The sequence below is a fragment of the Schistocerca americana genome, chromosome 2 (genome assembly GCF_021461395.2).
Source record: "Schistocerca americana isolate TAMUIC-IGC-003095 chromosome 2, iqSchAmer2.1, whole genome shotgun sequence".
Classification (NCBI taxonomy): domain Eukaryota; kingdom Metazoa; phylum Arthropoda; class Insecta; order Orthoptera; family Acrididae; genus Schistocerca; species Schistocerca americana.
This window is the reverse complement of record NC_060120.1, coordinates 633149300-633161472: the sequence shown is the minus strand read 5'-3', so window position 1 is coordinate 633161472 and position 12173 is coordinate 633149300.

Below are 12173 nucleotides of genomic sequence, written 5' to 3'. Positions count from 1 at the left end.
CCATAGCATTTGGAACGACAGTTTTATCCCATTTTACCGTTAAACCGCTACTCTTATTTCTTCGTATGTCTCTGACCACTACTAACTCCCGATTGGTCTTTATTACCGGATTGTCGTGCTGAGTCCTACAGACATCGCAAACCCGCATCATGTGTCTCGTAGATCTGAATGTTAATCACCATGCTTGGGGGTCGTGGAGCGGCTCCGGTTCCACCGACACACACACACACACACACACACACACACACACACACACACACACATATATATTTGTATAACTGCAGCAACAATTAGAAGAAGACACCTTTTCTTGTTTATTCTTATTCCTTGGGTATCTGAAAGGTATACTCGTACAACATCGTGTAGCTAAACTGTGTTGACAGAATTTGCTATATACCGGTTGGTCATAATGAAACTTTCCAAAATATTTAACACTTTACAACACAGAAACTAATTACTCTACGAGAACCAAACTTGGTAGAATTAATGTCAACGACTTGGGGAAGAGAAATAACGCAGAATCAGTTCAAATGAAACACTTTTAATGTGCTGCTACGGTACACCAAACCGTTACATACCGGTACCATTAGTGCTACAACAGAGAGCCAATATGGCGCCCATCCGTGTCCATAAGAGTCTGAAAGCGCGGGATTCCATTCTGCACAGCAGAACGAAACATGTCCGTAAATGTGCTGGGTACCTCTCTTGATATGCTGTGTATCAGATCAGTACATGTGTGAATGTTGCCCCTTTAAACTCTGTCCTTTAGATAGTTCCCCAATCAGAAATCACAGGGAGTCAGATCAGTTGATCTTGCCTCCCAAGCATTTGGAAACGATCGGCTGATAATTGGATCGTTTACAAATGTGTTTCGGAGAAGCAGGTGAACTTCACAAACGACACGCGAAAGGGGCCCCATCTTCAGAGAAAACTGTTTTCAATACGTCTGCCTACTGTAGGGTGGGTATGACGTGCTGGCGAAGCAATCGCAGTAACGGTGGCCAGTCGCACTGCAAATCCTTGGTGCTTGAGGGCCAACCTGTTCAGAAAAGAATGGTCCAATGATGAACGTAGCCGCGAAGTCACACCGTACGGTGACACGTTGACTATACAGAGGAACTTCATACACAGTGACTGGAAGTGAAGATCCCCACACCCGGCGATTCTATGTGTTCACCTCACCCATCAGAGAAAGATGAGGATCGTTTGTACATAGGACCTCTAGTCCTTGCGAGAAAGCAGATAGCGAAGACGACACGTCGTTGTGCGTCCTGTGGTGCAGCCTTCTGTACGATATGGATCTTGTACGGATACCATCTGAGAATGGTTCGAAACATCTTCCGAACAATGGACCACGGGATGTTCAACTGTCGTGACTCAGAACCGCACCGATCAGGAATTGCGCACAGCGTTGTCAGCCATAGCAACATCGATTTCATCAACTACCTGTGGTGCAACTGGTTTTCGCCCTCTTCCCGGAGGGACCCCCAGTTCTTCAGTTGACTTGAACTTCTTCATCATCCTCCGCACAGGAGGTGGAAAAAGAGGCCCATTGCACAATCCTTTCAGCCGCCGTCATTCTCTAAGTGCAGCTGTGGCATTACTGTTCTTTTGGTGATAGAACTTCACCAATAACGCCCTGCTCCTTTTGTCCAAGCTCATGTTGACACGTCAACAAGTGCACTGCGACTGGTGTGGCGTGTGTGTTTGTGTGTGTGTGTGTGTGTGTGTGTGTGTGTGTGTGTGAGTCGGCTCGATGGGGATGGTTGTTCAAGTCTGGTTGACAAAGGTCGGCGTCCGTCGATCGCGACAGCTCCGATCTGTAATTTTTTTAAACGATCTTCTCGCTTTGCTTGTTTAGTTTCACATACGATTTCCCTTTAACAGATATACGCGTGTCGATGGAACAGCACGCCGAAATGTATAAGCGACCGTCGCTTATAATTGAAGCAATGGTGTTCGAAGGATGTCTCTCTTCCTTACTGCTACACACAGCGACTGCACCACTCGGTACCGCAACAACCCCCTTTATCTGAAAAAATAAACGATATATCCTTCGCGTGTTCGCGACGGGATTATAAGCTTACGCGAAACTTGATAAAAGTAGTTTTTATGCCCGGTTGGCAAATGAATGTTCGAATGTGGATAATATGATATCTCTAATTATAAGTTCCACCATTCAAGCCGATGCTACATTATAGTCGAGCGATGATGTTTACTTGTGAAGACTGTAGCGACGTTAATGCTACGCTACGGTGTTACTTTACGTCGTAAGTCCAGAGATGATGTATTCACTAAATAACGTACAGAAAGCATCGTAATACAGTGTTCCATCACTGTTCACCGTTAATAATGTCACTCAATCACCTTCAGCTTCGGCCTTCTATCAAGAAAATAATTATTTCACGATTACACAAAAAGTTCATTTAAATGATGTGGGCGACACGAAGTATTAACTCTATACCTGAGTTTACTGAAGATCTGAATTATCTAACCACTCTACTAAAAAGCACACCGATCTGTCATTCAGGGAATTGAAGCTACGATTTACATCAGCAATTCTGACATTGACTACAGCTTCCGACAACACGGCGTACCTGTTAATTTTTCATTATTGCGTGTATATGTTTCCTACCCAAGTCTATTTGCAGTGTTTATGTCGGCGTTTGGTATATTGCTGTGTCCTTCAATGTTCATCACGATCACAGGTCACGACGACTAAGTCCCTGAATTGGTTAAGTATCACAGGAGTTACTTTTCCCTCGCGTATAATATCTGTTTCGTTGTCTGGCTAAACGGTATATGTTTAATCACTTTTCTTCAGAACCTTGAGTAATACGCGAATACGATACTTGAAAAACTTTAAAATTCAAATCGGTCTGAAACAATCTAGTATCGGTCAATAAGCGTGCTTCTATCTCGACGTCTACAAGAGACCGAATTAACATCTCTATTGAAGATTTTCATTGTAGTCCCAGCGAACTTACAGCTCGATGCGGCTATAACACTTTTCTTGGATAAATGTTATCTCTGATCACTTTATCTCGTTTGGGTTTTAATCTTCGTAAAGCATATGTTTTGAACTCTTTGTTTGGAGTTTCATGCTTCGTACATTAATTGATCATCTGATAGTGTTTCATTTAGTTCTTTTCGTGGAATAAATGTTGTTACTTCCTCAGTATTTATGTTGATCAAACTTTCAATAGTGTTCATATTTTGTTGCCAGAGGTACCGTCAAGGTCAGGATAACTAAATTTTACATCTTTTGCTGTCAAAAGGGATGTCATTAGGGGCTCTGTATTTGGGGTGTTATACTGGCTATGTGTGTGAGACTATGAATCATGATGACTAATTGCGGCACCTGTTGGTCATAGTTGGAACTGTATTGTGGCGCTGGAAATCATGCACTTCCCTACTTTGGATATTAAGGTGCCAAGTTTGGTACTCGTACGGTAATTAGTTTCCGTGTTACAACGTCTTAAATAGGGGAAATTTAATTATACCCACGCAGTACACTAACTAATGATTCATGTTTCTTCTTAGATGTAGAAAGCCGCTAGTAAATGGCTGTTACGGTACAAGGGAGGTGCCGATCGTTATAAGAACACGCAGCAACGGCAAATGTATCGCAAAGACCAAGTGAAGAAAGACAAAAGTATTTTGAAAACTATTAGACTTCCACAATTAAAACAGATGCTCTCAATTTATTGTTATGCCAGATTAGCAAAACCACTGAAGTAGAAACATATTGTTAGATGGAAAGATGAAAATAAGGTGATAAGGTGCTTGCTGTAAGTTTATTATATTCAGTGGTAGATTGTTTGAAAGGATATTCTCGGTTTTATAGAATAGTCAGTTTGAGTAAAATCCTCGTGCTTTTAATGGTCATCTCCGCCATCATCATGAGTAAGAACCTTATACTTGTATGGGTGCGATTGCAGCGTCTGATACCAATACCAGCTGCGGCTCGCCGCGGGTCCGAGTGACGTCAGATAGCGCGAGGCGCCGGCTCACGTTTGACGCTGCCGCCCCCTCACAAGAGTCAGGCATTCACCTTTACTTCATTTTCCAAAGCGCCCCCAGCCTCCCTCTACCCCCACATCTACGAAGTGAGTACCACTGGTCCCTATTCAAATTGCTGCTGCTTATTCTAATTTTGGCCGCCTCCTTTATGACAGAATCACAATTCACAATATGTTGACGCATGAATCAAGGCTCTCGTCTTTTCAGAATATATTTTGTGCCAGTTTTCACGGCAGTGCTCAGCTATGGCGGACTTGTCAAGCTTCCATTGTTTAAAATATCGCTTGTGCTCGGTACATAGGGGATTCAAAGAGTTTTGCACAGTCGTCAGTAATTTTTTTTTTTTACTTTTTGCAGGAGGAGGATGAAATTTTTTGTGAAAATACTTGGAACACTTAGCCACACATTGAGCCTACTCATTGTAGCCTCCATCAACTGCGAAGCATCACTACCAACGTTCTTTCCGTGATGTAAATGCACTTTAGTAAAATACTGAGGTTTCACTTTTACACCATGCCTTGAGCAGGAAATATGGTCTTTCTCCCTATGAAATATTTCACCGCGCAAGTGGGCCTTCAGGCGACCAAAGAGGTAAAATCACACGGACCCAAGTCCGGGCTGTAGGGAGGATGAGGAACAATTTTTCAACCCATTTTCCTGATTTTCTCTTGCGTCATAAGGAGTGTATGGGGTTTGGCATTGCCTTGGTGTAGTCTGATGAGCTGACCCTCAAGCTGTGGTGTGTGGCTCTTGATAGCACGTCGCAGCTTGTCCAATCACAAACAGTAACGGTCCCGGTTAATTGTGGAGCCAGGTTCCAAAAAGTCAACGAAAATGACACCACACTGATCCCAGAAAAAGGAGGCCATTACCTTTCGATCTGCTGTTCGTAAAGTATTGGTTTCTTCTTCCAAAGGGAATCCCGATGATACTGCTGCGATCCACTGTGTCCTCCCCGTAAACAGGGAGCAACTACCTGTGACTCGATGTGGCACAGTCATTGCCGGTCTTGAAGAGGAACTGCGTCACCTGACATCCACTTCACGGTCTATCATGACTCACCTGTAAATAAAAGAAAATACTTTTATGTGCCAACTTATAGCTAAATGTTCCAAGTACGTTCACAAAAAATTTCATTCTCGTCCTGCAAAAAACAAAAATAAATTAGAGACTACTGAGCAAAACTTTTTGATCGCCCTTTGTACCTCGATACTACGATTCCCAACCGTGCTGTTTGACCTGTATTGATACTGCGGCATTCGCAAGGGACATCATACACACAGGGGACACGAAGAGCTATGTCGTGCCGGTCATTGTGGCCGAGCGGTTCTAGGCGCTTCAGTCCGGAACCGCGCGACTGCTACGGTCGCAGGTTCGAATCCTGCCTTGGGTATGGATGTGTGTGACGTCATTAGGTTAGTTAGGTTTAAGTAGTTCTACGTTCCAGAGAACTGATGACCTCAGATGTTAAGTCCCATAGTGCTCAGAGCCATTTGAATTTCAGCTATGTCGTCTTCAACAGGACGCAGCACATTCGTATCTTGGGGGCGGGCCCAGAACACATGTCTCCTTCCACGTCTCTACAGCCTACGTCCTTACATGCTGCTCGTTGTCCCACAGTATGGCAGTAGTGCAACCGGTTCGCACTCTTCTGCCGATTCTCAAGACGCCCAGATGACGGTGGCACCCGAATCCACTTGCAATCTCCATGTTGCTAGAGCCATTCTCTCAGTATACGTGTCTCACATACTGCAAGTCAGACTGTAGAGGATCGTCATCAGAAATAATCTTTGCTCCGTGTTCCACGGTGTTCGCAATTGAAGAGATTTAAAAATCCGACCATGTTTTCCATATTCGTAAAAATATCAAAACCATGGTGAATGGATAATAAACGTTTATTGGCAACTGGTTCACTGATTTTTCAACCTCTTCAGAATAACACAGTTTCTGTTTCGCGGCAGTGTTCAAGATTTTGTTCAGCACCGGTTTCTTGTGTATACGATGGTGAAAGCGGTCGGCGTTCAAGCACGGATAAGCGTGAACTGGCTTCCCACACTGAATGATCTAGACGACCTCCTGCCTTCCGATCAACTAAATCATCCTAGAATGGTAGCTTACCACCCTCCTTCATAACGACAGTAAATTTAATGCTTAGATGGACGCCGTCCACGTCATCGACGAACTGCTGCAATGCATTTTCACCGTGACGCCACATCCCGCTATATAAGAAGCGGCTTAGAATAAACAGCAACAATTCTAACAGGGACCTGGGGTGTAGACTTAGATGGGCGTGGGGGCTGACTTAAGATATCAAAAGGAAGCAACGACAGATGCTTGACGCTTGTAAGGAGGCGGGAGTGGCAGTTTCAAATGTGATACTTCGCTCGATCCCGCGGCTTGCTGCAGCTGCTTTGAACTGCCCAACTCGGTTTCATCTCACGGGTCGCTCCGGCCCGCTCTGACTGGTGCCAGGTACTGCAACCGTGCCCATGTAAGCGGTAAAGAGTATGTCAAATTACAGAAATTTTAATAACTTCCTTAAAATTTTCTTTATATTGTCTCAATTGTATTGAACATAATTTTTTTTTTACAAAGCAATCAGTTAAAGAAATGTTTTCAATACGACTAAGACAATGCATAGAAAAAAATTTCATAGTATTCTGAAGTTTCATTGAAAGTTTTTAAAATTTCTACAATTTTACATTTTATTACTTGCTTACTCTCTCTTTCTACTATTCTAACAATGCCAGATATATTAAGCAGAAAACCGTGCCAGCGCGTACAGACAGTGTTTTTACTCCTGTCGATGGTGGCGGAGATAGCCATCAAAAGCTCAAGTATTTTGTTAGAACTGATGTGGATTGCAAATCGAAGAGATTTTATTCAGGAATGGCACCTCTGAAAACTGCGAGGGCACGTGGTCTTAAAACTATTCCTCTCTTTGGTTTTATGTGAACTGTAATATAATCAACTTATGATAATGTTTGCAACACATATTACCATTAATAATATAAAGATAAAGGTTGTACTTGGGCAATTGGCGCCAATGACTAACACACAAAATGAAACACAGTATGTGGCTTCTATCCTTTTTGTACTTGGAGGAGCTTATCCGTGTCTCTTACGTGTGAATCTCAACGTATACATTCTTTTGGTATAAACGTGGTAGGCTGTAGTTGTCTCCAGCGTCACATGTATTTCTTTAAGAAGACGTTATACCTTGTCACTGCATTCGTGAGTTTTAATCCTACTTGCACTTATTTTCGAATCATCCGTGTCTTCTCATATTAGACAAACATTTGGAAGCAAAAATTAGAATAAGTATTTGGTAAATCAAGTATAAAAGTGGTAAAAGACAAACATTATCCTTACGTCGCTTGTGACAGGCTAACAACTTTTTCCGCAGAGAGTGCCACGGCTGTATGTACACACTGCTTAAGCTTTCACTACCTGAGAGAGCCCCCGTGACAGAAGGCTCATCGTACGACACTGAAACTTTGTGGAAACATATGTAAAGACATGCGGAAGACGAAAAACGAATAAACCATTGAAAGAAACGCTTTTAATTCTCCATATTACAGGGTAACATTTGTTAGAAACGTTGCTCAATCTGACGACCATCTGTCATTTACGACAGCATGAAACTGCACTAGAGATTGCTCTGCTGTCGTTCCTACGTCAAATGTTGTCAGATTGAAGTCTTACAAAAATCATAAAACTGAAGTCTGCTCAAATGTCCGAGTCACGTTGCAAATATCAGTGAGTACTGTGAAGTTATTACGGATACCGTTTCACAGTTCGTTGCGGTTTTAGAACGGTGAAACATGGAATGTTCATCTAGCGTGTCACACCTCGTACACTGCTTGAAGTTGGCACATTACGTCCAGCATTCTCAACATGACAACAGTAACTTCTCCGACAAAAGTTGCGTATCCATACGGTAAATAGTTCTCCGTCGACACTGGCTCAAGTCGCAAATTGTTAATTTATACTGCTCTCTATAAGTGACAAAACTGTCCTTCTGTGCATTTAATTCAAAACAACGTAACGAGTCATTAGAATTAATTTTTCCCTAAGGATAGTCTGAAGCCTAAATCTCTAAGCCACGGCGCACAGATAGTTTGGTCTAGTTTAGCATAACTTTTGACTTTCAAAATGTAGTCTCCTCTAGTGACAACTGGCATCTGTGGAATGTCATTACCTCTGTTTGTGGTCAACAACCAAAATGCTAGGACATATATCTGATCACCACATGGATCGCAATGATTTTACGAATTAAATAATAGCGAAACCCTCATTCTTGACGTTATCTACACACGAGGTGAGTGAATGAAGCAAAATTCACTATGCGCAAACATCTGGGATTCCATCCAAACACAAATCCGTAGGACTATATTGCGACGGAATTGTGATTCTGTCTATTCATGGTCTTCATAGAAGACCATAATCAACTTCTGTACGCGCCTGTCGACATGAAAATACTATGAAGGTAAGGCATGAAAGAAAAATTGTAGCAGCTAGCCTTGCTAAATTACATTGTACAGAAAGGGGAGCTAGAGTGTCCGTGGTCTACTAGATCACTTAATCAATGCCACTTCCCTCCATGTCCACGCAGGAAACCATTCTAGCAGTGACTATGGGATATCATTACATCAGTGCTACTGGATTCGTGTTCTCCTGTCAGAAAGGTCAATTAGATGGGAAGCCATCTAGTGAAACCGACCTTATATCTTGGGTTCCGTACGAAGAAGTTGTAGATCCTCTGATGTTTCTAATGTACACACAGCATTTAGGAAAACTCCTCACCATCTGTCTGAGACGATTTGCAAATGGTGCTGTTGTTTGCCGTCTTAAAAGTCTTCAAAACAAAACCAACTACAAAAGATCTAGGCAAAATATCTCCACGGTGCGATATGTGACATTGTTCCTTAAGAAGTGAATCGTCTGAAGAGAATACTGCTAAATTTCGGTTACATGATAAATTACTAAAATTTAAAATTTGTTCATTCAACTAAATACTTAGGGTTTACAGTTACGAGGAAGCTGGAACCATGACACAAAAAAAGTTGAAGGGAACGCAAACCAAAAACTCGATTTTGTTGGTAGAACACTTAGAAGATGCAACAAATGTCCTGAACAGCATACGCTACGATTGTGCGATTGTGTGTCCTTTTCTGGAGTGTTACGGAATACTTTAACCAGTGGTATAGGGCCAGCGTCTTTGATTAATAATCAAAATGTCGTAGATACCGGTTGCAAACTATAACATTACTTAAATTTAGAATAAAAATTGTCAGCGCTGGCGGCCAAAGAAGTCACCCTCCTTCCGCCAAAGAGGAGGAGATGTCAGAGGTACAGAGCACTCTCCTGCCCTTGCGGTTAGAAACTACCCTTAAAGGTGCAGTAATCAGCTACGATCAACGGCATGAGGATGCAGAAGGCAATGTAAACCACTGCACTAAAGACAGATATTGTGTATCCACTAGACATCTGGCCTACATATGAAAAAGTGTCGCGATGACCTGTCCATTGGCTAAAATAACGGATTAGTCCCGCAATCGGATTTCCGAGAAGAGACTGCCAAGGGGGAGGTGACCATGAAAAAAGATTGAACAGCCGTCAAAGCAATAATGTTCTACAAGACAAGTCGGGACGTGGTAAGGAAACTAATAAATCTCCTCCTCCTCCTCCTCATCATCATCATCTGCTTCCAAGGATTAGGTGTAATCACCTTTCCCGGAATCTATCCCTCGTCCATTCATGCATATCTTACGAGGTCTACCTGGTTCTCTCTTTCCAGTCGGACGATAAGTGATTATCTTGTTAGGCAATGTATTTCCTGCCATTCTACAAACATGATCCTTCCATTTCATTCTTTTCTCTTCTCTTTTGTCACCAACTGAAAAGATTTTAAAATTTGACCTTATTGTTTCATTTGTTACTATATACATTTTATTACAGCCTCTTACATACTTCATGAACGTCATCTCTGCTGTCTGTATACGGGACTACACTTTTTTTGTTACTGTCCATGATTCGGAACCATATACAAGAGAAGGTACAGACTTAACTTCATAGAATTTCATATGTATCTCTTTTCTTGATCTTCTTCCCAAAGCTCTTCCAATTTTTCCGCAGATAGCTTGATATTTATCAGCCTTCTTCTCAGTGTCTTTGTCATAGTTAAAGCTAATATCACGCCCTACATTACTGAAGTGGGATACTGATTCTGAAAGTTTCTCATTTGTTACTATTTTCGATCTAATTACAGTGTTTCCTTTGAAAGCCATCATCTCGGTTTTATTTGAAGGTATAGTTAAGTTGTAATATATTGCGTTTTGGCTCAATCTGTATACTATTCTTCGCTAGTTATCTTCTGTTTCCAGTATAATTAATTGTCTGATTATACTCATGTAACATAGTATTTATGGATATGTCAGATCCACTTCATAACTAGGTCGTCAATATATATATTAAATAAGATGGTTGATAGTTTGCATCTTTGTCGAACACGTTGATTTTTTAAAACATCGTCAGACATTTTTGAAACTCGCTTGTATCTAGTTTTGTATTTACATACAGACTCTTTATGGTATTAATGAGATGTTTTTAGGAAATATTTTATTTACGGTATTCCCTCGAAAAGGTGTCTTTTTACCTTTGAGAGGCTTTCTCAAAAACAGTAAGTACTAAATCGGTCTCTTAGTCAAATTCCAGACGTTTTTCCAATAATTAGTGTTGTTATAAGCTTATTAACATTAGACGAACATCCTTTTCTGAAGCCTGATTGTTTTTCTGTCATCAATGCGTCAGCGATAATTTGTAGCCTTTGATTAAGAATTTACCCATTTATTTTTATATCTTGCATTTAGTAAACTTGTTCCTCTACAATTTCCGGTGTCGTTCCTATGGACTTTCTTAAACGTAGAAATAACCTTAGCAGTGTTCCATTCTTCAAGAACTAAACAGATCTTCCAACACATATTAGAAAATGGAAGACGTTAAGTTGTAAAATGGTTCCTCCATATTCAATTAATTCAGCATTAACGCCATGGAGGCCCGTAGGTTTTTTTGTTTCTGTTATATTTAATGTTGCTTTTAATTCTTTTACAGCAATTTGATACACAGAGTTATTGTAAATTTTTCTAGTACAACATTCTTCACTAGCTTCATCGAAAGGCAAATTTTTGCAGTGGTTTACCCATTGATTTTCTTTTATTATATTAATGTTTGGAGGATCTTTCTCCTTATTATTCATATGTTTCATGAAATTAAACGCTACAAAATCTGAAAAGGAAATTGAAAAGAATCAGTCTAGATAAGATGGGGTCTGTGAAGGGAAATAGGAAGAATATCAGGATTTCTTGTCAGACGAATATCAGGAAATATCAACAACATCAGAAAATTGCGTAAGTAGGATTCATTATAAATAGCAGAGTAGGACAGAGCATAACTTAAATTTCTTTTATAAGGTTGTTCTCATCCGATTCGTCAACAACGATGAGATGCTAGCGTCGTAAGCAGAGAATGAAGAAATAGAGAAAGTATGTGAGGATGTTACACGTAAAATTCAGTACGTAAAGGAGATATAAATCTAATAATTATGGAGGACTGGAACGCCATTGTAGGGGAAGGAATAGAAGAAAGTTTTAGGGGAGAATACGGGCTTGGCAGTAGAAATGGGACAGGCGAAAGACTGGGTTCTTCAGTAAATTTCATATAATAATAACAAATACTCTATTCGACAATCACAAGAGGAGGAGCTATACTTGTAAAAGAGCAAGAGTCATGGAAGGGTTCCAGCTGGATTACATCATGGTGAGACCAATTCAGGAATCACATGGATTGTAAGGGTTGAAGAAGGACATATAGGGCCAGATCAGTGTTAACGAATGATGAAGAATAGCCCGATGTTTAAGAGAATCGTACGGAAGAATCAGCGTCGAAGGAAGTGATGTACTAAAGTTTTCAGAGTGATGAGGCCCGTTTGCGGTTGTCTAAGGACGAGGGTACTGACACAACGAATACCACAATTGGCAGTTCAATTGATGTGGAGTGGACATCTCTGAAATGGGCTCTCACATAGTTAGACATACCCAAATAGATACAAGTCAGGTAACTGTGGATAAATCCAGGGTAACAATTGATCA